The 13983-nt window shown below is 32.4% G+C and overlaps 1 long non-coding RNA gene across 1 annotated transcript; it reads left to right on the top strand.

The window, feature by feature from the left end:
- The first annotated feature begins 812 nt into the window (after positions 1-812).
- Positions 813-6787, top strand: LOC109136233 (uncharacterized). The gene is made up of 4 exons (XR_007268480.2): positions 813-2976; positions 3068-3323; positions 4356-4451; positions 6673-6787. It is a non-coding gene; the product is annotated as an uncharacterized LOC109136233 (long non-coding RNA).
- Positions 6788-13983: the final 7196 nt, after the last annotated feature.

The raw sequence follows: 13983 nt of genomic DNA, 5'->3' as shown, positions 1-13983 counted from the left end.
AATCAATGTTTAGTAGAGACCAGCAATGGGAAATATAGTTCTTGACTGTATTGTATCCTCACCCCCGAACTCAATCTTTGGTTCACTTTGACCATCTATGGAGTCATGACGGAAAAATTTATATTGGCTAGGTCCCTAGTTTGTCCCTACGATTTTCCCATATCCATTTAGTTTTATGATTCTTCCCAAAAGAATTGTTGACGACTTCTTTCAAACAACTTTCAATAAAACCTTAACAATGGGGTAGCCAAATATAATATGCGCTCACGCCACATAGGCGAAAATAAAAACACGCCTACACATGTGTTATAAGTCAAATTTTGATATCTTTCTCATACACACACATAATACTCTTGACTAGGGTTGTTCAAAGTGCGGTATGGACCGCACCAAACCGCAATCCAAATCGTTTTTTCGCGGCTTGAGTTGGTTTGCGATTTTAAAAATGCGATTTGGGTTATGATTTCAAGCAAACCGCGGTTTGCGGTTTGGGTTGGGTTTTAATTTTTGTAAACCAAAACCGCACCGCAAACCGCAATGTTTCATATTTAAAAAATAAAATAAAATTAAATACACTTATGAAGGTGACATACAAGTATAAAATTGAAAAAAGAAGTTTGAGGTAAAAAACTTTAACACTTTTGATAAATCATTATATATGTTTAATTATGAATTCAACTTCATTATTTGGACTCTTATTAAAATTTTTTTTTTATCTTAGATTACAAAAGTAATATCGGGAGGAAAAAATGGTTAAACCGCAACCCAAACCGACCAAACCGTTTTGTGCGGTTTGGGTTGGGTTGGTTTGGGAAAAATTGCGGTGCGGTTTGGGTTAGAAAATTTTCAAACCGTATATTTGCGGTTTGGGTTGGGTTACATCCCAAACCGCACCAACCCAAACCGCGAACACCCCTACTCTTGACACTTATTAGGACATAATACTCTTGACACTTATCAAGACATGTAGTTTTATATGATAACTTGTTGTTTGGTTATCAATTATTATTTTATTAGAAAGGTAGATGTCATATGAGTAAGTAGATAGTAAAAGTAGTATTATTTTACTTGGTGGAGAGAGAGTGTGGGCTAATGGTTAGAGTTGGTATGAGTTGGAGTGATATTATTTTATTTGGAGGAGAGAGAGCGGGGCCGCGCCAATGGTTAAAAGGTAGAAGGATTCATATCCAAAAATAGAAGTGTAAATAGTATTATGGGACAAATGAAAAATGAAAGTTTAAAGAGTATTACGAGATAAATAGAGTATATATTATACTCTGAATTGTGCATATGTAATTATGGATTTGAGCTTTACATGTTTAATGTGGGAATAGTTCTTTTAGTAAAATAATATTCCATTCATTTTCTTTTGTTGTTCCTGTATTTCCGATTTGAAAATTTTCATATGTTGTTCCTATTTTGAATCTTTCAATATATAAGGTCATCTTAGGACTTAATTCCTCATTGGCTTTAAACTGTAATAAATGTGCTCACACCATTCAATAGTAATTTTTTACTCTTTCACTACTCAAACTTTTGTCTTATTGGTTACAACATATATTAATTCAAAGGACTATAGTCTTTATTTTAAATTAATTTAATTTTATTTAAAATAGTGGAATCTTGCCTATCTTTTAAGTAGCATTAGTTTCTTCCCCGATTCCAAATAGGAAAAAAAAAAAAAAGAAAACTGAGTGAGTACTAACTAATTGTTGGCTGGAACAATGCCCTGGATAATTTTATTTACTAATGTGTGAGATTAGATTATATACAATTAGAAAATAATCATGGAACATTACATTTTTGTGATAGTTACAATAGTGTAATAGGTTACTTGAACCAATTAGCCATCTTTCATTACTAAGGAAAATTAGATCTAAAGTTTACGGGACAATCAGCAAATTAAAAACATTATTCAAATATCATTGGTTAAAGTCCAACTGAGATCTTTCAACAACAATGAAATAACGACAAGTCAATTTGATACACACTTGTATTATTGTAATTATAATGAACATTGTATCTATTTTTTGTTACTATTCTAGCAAATATAATCAAAATTTTGATTAAAGATGTGATGAAAGCTAAACATACGTTTGATAGTCATTTGAAAAAAAAAAAAAAAACTTTTGCAAGAGATTAAATGAGTCATCATACTTTGAAAAAAAGAAGGTTTCAACATTAATTTATTTTACTCAAAGTATTTGGTTTTGTTTTCTAAGATATGAAATTGTCATTTTGGGATAATGAGATATAATTGTGATTTTTATATTTGTTTACCGAATAAGGAAATTCAATAATTGTGGGGTGTATGTTATCTTGTCTTTAATTAAGTACTTCTTTTCGCAAAGACCAATATGAGATTGTAGATTAGTTTGTTAGTGACTTTGTATGTCAAATGAGAGGTTATATTTTCGAGTCTTTCCATATACGTTTTAATTGTTTACTTTGTGTCTAAGATACGAAATTATCATTTTGGGATAATGGGTATAATTGTGAGTTTTCTATTTATTTACCAAGTTAGAAAATTCACTAATTATGGGTGTATGTTATCTTGTCTTTTAATATTTTTTTCCCCTTACAAAGACCAATATGAGATTCACTACTAGAAAACCCTTACTTTCTGGACGCTTGTTGCTCGACGCCCCAACATAGGTGTTGGGGGTTTTATTTTTTTCCGCATATCCTCGATGCTTAAAAGCGTCGAGACTATTGTCAACACTTTTTGGTGTCCACATAACACGCCTACATCAGGTACATGCACGCCACATTATATTGTAAGATATCGCTCTTAAATTTTGGAGAGTTTTAATATTGTAAATTAAACCGCATTATCACTCGCCGCAAAAGAAGCAGTATACACCCCATACCACGTTCGTTTCTCAGCAGTTAGTTAGTTCTCAAACACTCAAACCCTATTCTTCTCAATTCTTCTCAATTCACTCTTCAATTGCTCGCCGTTGTCTTCTTCATCAGGTATGTCATCTCTAATTTTTCTCTCTTTTTTTTTTGTTACAATTTTGGGAATTTCCATTGAAGAATATATTCATCTCCTACCTTTCAACAGTCTTGAAGCAATTGCAAACCTGCGAGAAATGGATCAATTTGATTACAGAATTCTCTGAATTTCAATAAAAGTGTTGAGTATCATAGATTTGTCTCGAAATACTGTTTTTTTTTCTTGAATTTTGTAAAATTCAATCTGATTTTCATGAATTTCTATTGAATTCTTCATTCTCAATCTTCCATGAACTTAGATAAATTGCGAAGGGGAAGGAATTGAACAATTTGACAAGGAAAATCAGGGCAATTTAATAAAAAAGGTTAGTACTTTTAAATAAGAGCATGCTTATTTAAAATCAAAACTTTAATATATATCTTGTATACATCTGTTGCGAGTGTAAAATAATATTCTGAATTGTATTTTAAATCTTATTAATGATGTATTTTTGTGTTTGTTATTGATAGATTAATGTCTAGAAGATTTGGCAGATGTTAGGTTTTTTATAATACAGGATCGATAATTTAGGCTCAGTGTTATAAGTAGATTAAGAAAGGGGGAAGAATCAAAGGCACTTGTAAACTCAACACCCTAGGGGGGTTCCGTTACCTGTTGCATGTTTGTTCTTGTAGCTTCTGCTGTTATCTTGTTGTTTCTTGTTAGTATGATGTTTCCATATCCCCTCCGGGTCCCCTGAAATTATGCTACCCGTTTGTATTTTGTTGCTAGAATAGGCGGTAACAATTAAGAGATTTGATATCTGGGGGCCACTCTATTTACTACCCCTACCTAAGAAACCCTGATTTGAATTTCGAAAACATTCATTATGGTCGGGTTAGTACACTTTTACTTAACTTAAGTAAGGCTTTTGAGCTGTATAACCTCATATATAACAAAAATAAGGCTACTTGCAGCAAAACCTTTTGAAATTAGTTGCAATTTCAAGCTCTCAAATGGATCCTAATCATCTTTCTTGATCTTTAGATCTGTAAATTCAGTGTTGAAGTTCTTAAGGTAAAGCAATTGAAGTCATAAAATTAAAGCTCTCTACAGATTGGTTAGACTTAAAGTCCTAAACCTTGTGAGTTTAAGCTTGAGTGAGATAGTAATTTTGTGTGCTGAACTGAACCCTTATTTATAAAGCTTAAAAACAATCTTTTCTATGGAGGAAGCAATATTTTTCTAATGGACAATAGGTCTCTGTTTAAAGTTTATCCTTATGACTTGAAACATAAATAAATTGTTTTTTTTCCTAATTTTCTATACAAGGAGGTTTTTATTCTTGGATAATTGTAGTTACCGCTATTTTAAACCATTCATAATTCTTACACATAATATTTGTTTTTCTTTATAGAGATCTTTGCTTATTGCAATAGTTGTCGTGGAGCAGATTGCAGGTGGCTAAAAGGGATTAGTCTTCTTCCTTCTGTAGCACCTCTAGGTGAACTAGGTACTTTACCTAAATTGTCTCGCATTTTCTTTAATTATTGTCATTGCTTCTTGTTATAAGGTGATTTAATTTAAAAGTTGAGTAATGTCATAGTCATTTCGTACCATGAGAGTAGTGATTTTGCAATGGGTGAACTAGGTCATATTTTATATAAGTGTTTTGGGTGAATTATTTCAAGATATATGTTGTTCATGGATTTTTTTAACCTTCGGATTTCTGCATCTGCTGTAACTTTTGTTGTATATGAGAATGTTCTAAGGGTATTTAAATTGACTAGAAGGAAAGATTGATCAATTCTTGTTCATCTCATTTTGCTTATATCTTCTGCTTCTGCTCCTTGATTTTTTATTTCTTTTTGATTCCCCTCTCCTTTTCTGCGCCATTCTTGAAGTAGTTAACATTAGAAAAAATAGGGAATTCCAGTATAAGGAAGTCATAGGTAGCAATTGGGCTGCCTTGTGTCCAAGCGTTGCATTACATTTAACGTGGTTATATTATGAGTTTATGCCAGTTTTCTTGCAGTGTACGTCGTTTTTGTGCATTCGTGCTTGTCACAGTTTTTTACACCACCTTTTGTCATGTTCCCTTCCAATACTTGGATCCTCTGTAGACAACTTCTTCTCTCTTTTTTATTTGTGGTGGTTTTAAGTGGGGTTTTTGTAATGAAATACAAGGCGAAGCATATCGAATGGGATTAGCTGAAGTTGAAAAATTCTTTCATAGCAAGCTTTAGATAGAAAGCAAATGTACATCTGAACTGGAAGCCAAAATATGAAGTCTGAACCATGGCTAAGATTGTCTAAGTACATTTTGTCCCGACCTAGGAAACATTAAAAGTATATGCTATTTCTTTCCGATACTTGCAGTTTATGTGGGCAGAATGTCCAGAATACTGGTTGAATATAATCTCCAATTCAGCACTCACGGAGTACTTTATAGCACCTTCCTATTAATGTTCATTCTGCAAGCTGTGAGTTTCTCTCTAGTTGGCTTTCCAGTCCACACACCAAGCCACCACAACCACCTGATCACTCTGATCTTATTGACCGTACAATTAGCATTCTTACTTTTTCTTCTTGAATCTGTTTTAATAGTTACTCTGAGTAATTTTTAATATTTAGGTAGTATAGCCCACTAATTTTTACATTTTCTCTCTTGCTTTTAGCACTCTCTCACCTGAACTTTACATTATTTGTCTTGTTACTTGAACCATATATTTATAGTCAGTAGGAATAACCCATGTCTTCAAGGAATATACAACTTTTCTCAAGCTAATAATAGTCTTAGATAGAATATAATACATGCCAAAATATATCTACTTTCCAAATTTAATCCTACATCAACCACGAAACTTATATTGCTGACATACATGCCAAAGGTGGAACCTGCCTGCCCCAGTTCTCATAATGGCAGTCTATTTGATGTTCTAATCTGTAAAATGCCAGTGTTATGGTATAATATTGGCAGAAACTATCAGCTTAAAATGCAATGAGAGATATTGTAGCATGGTCAATCACTAGCCTGTCTTGTGCAAATGCACATTGCTGTCTCTTATTGTTGCTCTAATTTAGGCTGTTTGACAATGTAGAGTCTTTTCTGTCTAGTTCTCTTGTGTTTACTTCAGAGTTCAGAGTGTCAGACCAATGCTATCAGTAATGTTAGTGACTGATGTTGTAAGCACTTTCATGTTCCTATTATCTTATTAACACATTGCTGACTTGTTTCAGTGATTAGATTGATCTTTGGCAAAATAGATTTGGTTGTATTTTTTATTGTAGAGATAATGATCCTTTCTTTGCTAATACTCCCTGGTGCCTTAGTTTGATTGCTTTTGTTGTGGAAGTTGTAATGACTACTTTTTCTTTACCCAATGATTGTTCAATAAGATTTTCAGAAACTTATTATAAATAGAGAAGATGGGTAGTATAGAAGTAGCTTACTTTAGAAAATTGGAGACTTTGAGGCTTTACGGAGCGTTCTCACAAGAACCTTCTTTATCCCCTTAAGATATTGTATAGAAAGGAGAGAAATGTAGAGGAGGGGCATCTGCAGGGTGTATTCATCTTTTATTGGAGGAAAAATTTGAACAACCTTATGTAAATTATGAACCTTATAATGTTCGCCTTTCTAGTTTAAATTATTTTCTGCTCGTGTTACCTATTTCTTGGGATATATTACATGTGCTAATTATAATTTTGGTCTTATTTTTCATCTTTTGAAGGTACTCGAAAATAATAATAAAGGTCTAACAGATGAAGAACAGGATGACACTACTTGAGGCTTCAAATTTGCTACCACCATTGTTTTGCTAGATCTTAGTATTAGTTAGCTTTGTAAGGCTACAACTACATTTTTAGTGTGTTTTAATTTTGTGGTATTTTTAGAAACATATTAGTTATGAAGTATTATTGATGAAGTGTGTACGTAGGGATTTTAATTGTATGAACTACGTTTATGATTTATGATTTATGATAATATATACAAAGTACTTATAAGTATTTTATGTAATCTTCAAGTTCCATTGTTGACTTTATATTCTAAATTACTATATATTATATTACTATATTATTATATTACTATATTATTATATATTATTATTTGTTAATTAATTAGTCCACTGTCCATATAAATCTAGACGCTTTTCCTTGTCAAGAACTTATGACAAATATAAGAATAATTTTCCACCCAAATTTCTCTCAACACTAAAAGGCGTCGTGACTAATTGTAGTCGATAAAAAGCGTCTTGAATTAAGACACTTTAAACTGTCTACAAATTAATCGAGGGCACTCCCACTAACCAATGTGGCGACAACTATATGGATAAGGGAGACGTTGTACCGCGTCGCTAATGGCGACGCTTTTTGGTGATGCGAATTGCCGACCGATTCTGCTCGAAGCTCTTTGGCAGCATCGAGAGCAAATTTCGCGACGCTTTTAAGCGTCGCCAATTGGGCCAAAAAGTGTCTTCACAACACTCCTTTTCTAGTAGTGATTGTAGATTATTAGTTGGTTAGTTTCTTTGTATTTCAAATGAGAAATTACGAGTTCGATTCTTTCCATACACAATTTTTTTTTTTTTTACTTTGTGTCATTTGTTTAGGAGAGAGGAGTATATATCTGGCAGTATGACACTTTTTTTTGTATTGACTTATATATATTCCGTGCAAAATACACGGGAAGAATTATGTTTAATTAATTAACATTTCAAAAGTGAAGTTTTAGAATTTATTTAAATGTTCTTGTTATATTAACATGTTATATGCAAAACATCTATGGAATAAGCTTCACGTCCTGAAGGTACTCATAATAGAAGATACATTTGTTTGTGCTTGTTTAGAGATATCATTATAAATGATTAAAGTGTTATAAATAAACAAACTATAATTTGAAATGTCACATATATTCAAATTTATAATTTTTGGAACACTTCCTTATAAACTATATTGGTACAAATCGCTAGCCTCTCTCCTCTAGGCTCTGACCACCGTCTCGCCCTCATGTAATGCCCTCATGTAATGGGTAGTTTTTTTGACATTGGTTCCAATCGCTAATTGTTCGATGGTGTGATAAGGTCTTCTTTCTGCTTCAACGGGGTACTTATTTCTCTTATATATAGTCGTGCAAGTTGATATAATAGCTGTGATTTTCTAATTGATTTTATAATAATCTCTATTATATAAGGTAACATATGGGGACACCAAAAAATAAAAAATATTAGGGATAATTACCTGTTTCATTTAAACAAAAAAGGGGAAAAAAAATACCAATTTAAAGTGAAATGCGATTTTTGAAAAACTAAAATGCAAAGATAGTTCTTCAACACAATTAACACTAGTGAAAAAATAATGAAGGGCTGCGGTTAAAACAGCCCTAAGGGCTGCATTTTTGGCCAGCAACCCTTTCCGTAGCAGCCCTTCAATAGAAAAGAATTCACAATGAAGGGTTGTGGTTTAGGCTCAAAACCGCATCCCTTTTAACATAAAAGGGCTGCGGTTTTAGCCCAAAACCGCAGCCCTTTTGGACCCCAAAAAAAATAAAATAAAAATTTGCTTGTGAAGTGAACCTGCACACCTTTTCAACTCCAAATTAGCAGAGAATCCAAATTTGCCAACATTCCAAATTTTGCAACGGAACATCAACACAAATCTCACAATAAAATTACAAACATTATAAAATTAAGAATAACAATATATATTTCAAAACACTATATTACTGAATTACAAACATTGTACAACTCATTAATTACATATGAACTAAAAAAATAAGATAAAAAAAATTACAATAATGAAAATTTAATTTACAACCTTAAACCCTAAAAAACGAAAAAAGAAACGAAATTGCATTTAAACCAAAAAGATGACATGAAATTAATACATGAACTAGAGAACAAAAAAATCATAACAAAAGGGTTAGTGTGTTAAAGAAATTAGAGAACGAAAATATAGTTTTTTAATTAGAGAATATATTCGTTCTCTAATTTCACAAAAATAAAATTAAACTGGATTTAGAGAACTAAAATAATAAAGAAGTTATGGAACAAATCATGAGAGAACGAGAATGAAGGAGCGAAAATCAGACAGGAATTAGAGAACAAAAAAAATTAAAGAAATTATGGAACAGATCTTGAGAGAACAAAAATGAAGGAGCGAAAATCAGATCTGGAACGTGTTGCTAGTGCAGAGATGGTTGCTCGTGTGTTACCTTGACTCCGATGTTCGTTGCCGCAGCTGCATCTGACGAAAGACAAAGTGGGTTGTTCGCCGGCGACGTTGTCGTTGTGAACAATGAAGGTGGAGAAGATGTTGTCGGAAGATTTCGCCGGAGGTGTCGGTGTTGAAGGTCTCCGACCTCGCCGAGGGAGGAATCCATCAATTCGCAGGAGAGGGAGGGTGAGAGAGAAGGGAGGAGGGTAAGAGAGAAGGGAGGAGGGTGAGAGAGGCGTGCGTGAGAGAGAAGGGAGGAGGGGGAGAGAGGTGTGCGTGAGAGCTAATAACGAACCCTAAAGCCCTTGCAATTTCTTTTAAATTAAAGTCATTTTAAAAAAAAAAAGCCCATAAAGGGCTGCGTTTTTTTAAAAACCGCGGCCCTTTATTACTTAAAGAGCCGCGTTTTTAAAAAACCGCAACCCTTTATTACTTAAAGGGCTGCGTTTACGAAGGGCTGCAGATTTTGGGCTAACCGCAACCCTTCACTATTAAGGGCTGCGTTTTTAGAAAAATATAGCCCTTGTACCGCATCCCTTCCGTTTTTTCCCCCTAGTGTAATTTAATAATATATATGCTTTCGCATGCATTACGTGCATATAAAGCTAGTAATAATAATGATTTCCTTAACATTAGTTTTCTAAAATGGTATATTGAGGATGGAATATATGTGTCTCCTAAACTATAACAACTACTTATCAATTAGAAAGCGTGATTGGAGCAATTTAAAATCGTAATTGGCCAAAATGCTTCAAGGAAAGGGTAGATTGATGATGGATTAGTTAAATTTCATAAATAACAGCAATTCCTAAATCAATTAAATTCTTGATTGTAGGCAATTACAAGTCTAAGTGGCCGAATTTGCCAAAGGATTGATTTTCTTGCCATGTGGATCATCTTATTGAGTTCTAAACAATCGAGCATGCCACATGGGCATCAATTCTCTAATTTAACGTCAGTACGTCACATGGCTTCAAGTATTCTATAGGTGTTGTTTGGTTGGAAGCTATTTCCCTTGGAAATACAAATTCCTAGCAAATACATTATGGGTGTTGTGTAAAGTTGGAGGAAAATGGGAGAAGCATAGGAAATACAAATTCCAAGGGAAATAGAATTTCCCATGAATCATGGGAAATCACTCACCAAGCCCCCCCTTGGTGAGTAATTTCCTGGGGCTTGGTGAGTAATTTCCTAGGAAATGCAATTTCCTATGGTGCCAACCACACAATTTTGTCTAATCCTGCTAGGAAATTAACGAGGGAAATATTTTTCCATGAAATGTAAATTCCCATAGGAAATTACTTCCCATGTGAACCAAACGAGAGGGTTTAGGGTTTAGGGTTTAGGATTTTAGGGTTTAGGGTTTTAACTTAGTGCAAACTTTATCACATCATGTGGAAGAAGTGTAATTGGCATTACAAGTTTTAACTCATACGGATCTTTTTTTTCTTGAAGGGGACTTGTATAGATCTTGTGATCTCAATATTAATATTTTTTCATATCCAAAAAAGATCCCTAAGCACGAAGCTTATTCTAATAATATAACACTAATATAAACCTAAAAAATCAAACAAATAAAACTATGTCAGATGGAAAATTTCTTCTTTTGTATGAATATGTTCATCTGGATCTTTTACTATGAAACAAAACCATAAATATGTGTTTACATGATCACATTTTCTCAACTTGTTCTTGAAAATTCCACTGTGGTAGAAATCTATTGTGCACAACATGTGATAAATAAGAAATTAAACTCCCAAAGCGTGGATTATGGACTAGGGTTCACAATGCTCATTGTGCACCAAAAAAGAACATACAATTAATATAAAAGAACACGAAGTTTTTTCCACAACTTTTCTACTTTAAAAAAGAACACACGGCTTAAAATTAAAGAACGTGTAAATCTATATTTATAAAAGAACAAATGTTATAATGAAAAGGAACATCTACACTTAAGGTAAAAGAACATATACCTTATAAATTTAAATTTGAAAAAAGAATCTTTACTTGCAAAATTTAAGGAAACAAATAACAATAATTTTTTAAAATTATAGACTCTAAAAATGATAAAACGACGTAGTTTAAAAAAAGGTGCACCATGCTCTACATGCACTTAGGTGCATGTACTTATTTGCGTGCATCAAGAGTTACGTAGTTTATTTTATCTCTTAAAAGATACCTTCTTTTGTGTGAAATAAGAAATACGAACCATTAAAACAAAAATAAAAATATATATATAGATTGGTGGTAGTAGCTATCACTCGAACAATAGACAAAAAAAAATAAAAAATAAAAAGGTGTTCTTCAACTTTGAAGTTTAACAACGACATTACCCTACTTATATGAACTATGATCTTTGCTAATTAGACCTTAATAAAGCAACGATAAAACTAATCCTGCATAATGCTAATTATAATTGTCCAAAGCGAGCTATTTATTCAACTATAGGAACTATTAGGAAATATAAAAAAAAAGAAAACAATATGTATTAAGTAATCTAAGATATAGGTGGCAGCGCGACGGCGGCGGGACGTGGTTAACCAGAGGAGCAGTACTCGGTCTGCATCTTCAACAAGTGGATGTGGAAAGGAGCGTATTGGCAATGATTGATGATGGTATCGAGGTATGCACAACAAGCGGCCGAGTGCTGGTTAGTAGTACTAGAGAGTTCTTTGATGCAAGTATCCAAGGTTTGAATTTGATTTCTCAAGGTATGTAAACAACTTTTCATGTCATCGTGAATCCTTGGGATCAAAGGTTCTGGTTGTGGTGTTGCGAACCACGGGAAGTCGGGTTTCAGGAAGGGAAACTTTGGCTCAGACGACGGGGCGTTTTGTTGGGCGAAGGTTGTGGTGGCGAATATGGCAACTAAGGCTATGTTTAGTTCACCTGAAATTTTCTGATATGAACTTATCTGATTTGATCTGAACTTATTTTTTCTGATCTGATCTGATCTGAACTTATTTTTTCTGATTACAAGATCTTATCTTTTAGATTTTTCTCAATATATAAGAAAAAATATAGTCATGTGAGGTCTTGTTTGATTCGTCACAATGAGTACTTTATTAATATTCAATTATTATAATTTTTACTAATATGTAATGAAAGATATAATGATTTTTAAATATAAGCATGATCTGAACTGATCTGATCTGAACTTATTTTTTCTGATCTGATATGATCTGATTAGATCTGAAATAAGCAAAAATAAGGTGAACTGAACATAGCCTAAGGGCCTGTTCTCCCCAGCTTATTTTCAGTTCAGTTCAGTTCAGTTCAGTTCAGTTCAGCTCTAATAAGTTCAGTTCAGTTCAGTTCAGCTCCAATAAGTTCAGTTCAGTTCAGTTCAGCTCCAATAAGTTCAGTTCAGTTCAGTTCAGTTCAGATCAGTTCAGTTCAGTTCAGTTCAGCTCTATTCTTTTATAACCATTTTGTTAAATATTATTATTATTATTATTATGTTGGTATAATTTATTTTACTAATTACTATTATTATTATTATTATTATTATTATTTAAATATATATCATTACTATTAAGTATTATTATTATTATTATTGTTGTTGTTGTTGTTTTATATATTTTTTTATTATAGCTTTACTAATTATTATTACTATTATTATTAGGAGGAACATGGTTTAGGTCAAAGCACAAATAAATCCACTTTTTTTAGCCCATAAACCAATCAAATCGCGTCAAGACGGTTTATGATGTAATTTTCGCGGTCCAACCCAATCATTATTTTTATTACTAAATATTTTTAAATTATTAAATCTAATTATTAAAATAGTAATATTAATTTACTTCTTAGATATTATTGTTATTATATATCATCGTCAAGTATTAATATATTTAAAAATAATATAAAATAATTATTATTAATTATCATTACTATCATTAATTATTATTATTATTAATTTATGATTATTAATATTATTTATTTATAACTATCATTTAAAGATATTCAAAATACTACTATTATTATTATTATTCATTATTATTACTTATCATTATAATTATTATTTAATATTCATATTATTATTGTTTAAAATATTATTTATATATTTATTACATTCAATTTATTTCAATGTAATATAATTCAATTCAATTTAATTCAATTCAATTCAGTTCAGTTCAGTTCAGTTCAGTTCAGTTCAGTTCAGTTCAGTTCAGTTCAGTTCAGTTCAGTTCAGCTCTGATAAGTTCAGTTCAGTTCAGTTCAGCTCCGATAAGTTCAGTTCAGTTCAGTTCAGCTTTGATAAGTTCAGTTCAGTTCAGTTCAGCTGTTTTATGCCGAAGAGAACAGGCCCTAAGACACCAACAATGAACAAGCATGTCTTCATCTTTTCTACTTCTATTTCGTTCAAGAGAAAGTTGTAAGATATTAATGAGTGGGATGGAATTTAATTGAGGGAGTGTTTGGTTCATATGATTTTGGTATGAGGTATGGGTTTAGAATGAGCAAAACCCATACATAGTGTTTGTTTAATAATTTTATAGAATTAAAACCCATACCTCAAACCCATAAGGTATGGGGTTTAGAAACTCAAGGGGGAGGTGGGTTTGACTCATACCAATACCTCTATGTATTAAATAGAAGAAAAAATTTCATTCCCAAATAAAATCAAACACATGGTATTAGGTATCAAGTTCCAAACTTATACCACCTTGATTTCATTCTTGATTCCAAATCCATACCACTATGTGAACCAAATGCCACCTGAGAGGTATGAAGGTGGGTTTTTATAGTTTTGGGGAGCCGCCAATAGGGGTGAAAGTTATTCGGATAAAATCCAAAATCCAATCCAATCCGAATTAGTAATTCGGATC

The sequence above is a fragment of the Beta vulgaris genome, chromosome 1 (assembly GCF_026745355.1).
Source record: "Beta vulgaris subsp. vulgaris cultivar EL10 chromosome 1, EL10.2, whole genome shotgun sequence".
Lineage (NCBI taxonomy): Eukaryota > Viridiplantae > Streptophyta > Magnoliopsida > Caryophyllales > Amaranthaceae > Beta > Beta vulgaris.
This window is presented reverse-complemented; position numbering and strand designations above follow the sequence as displayed.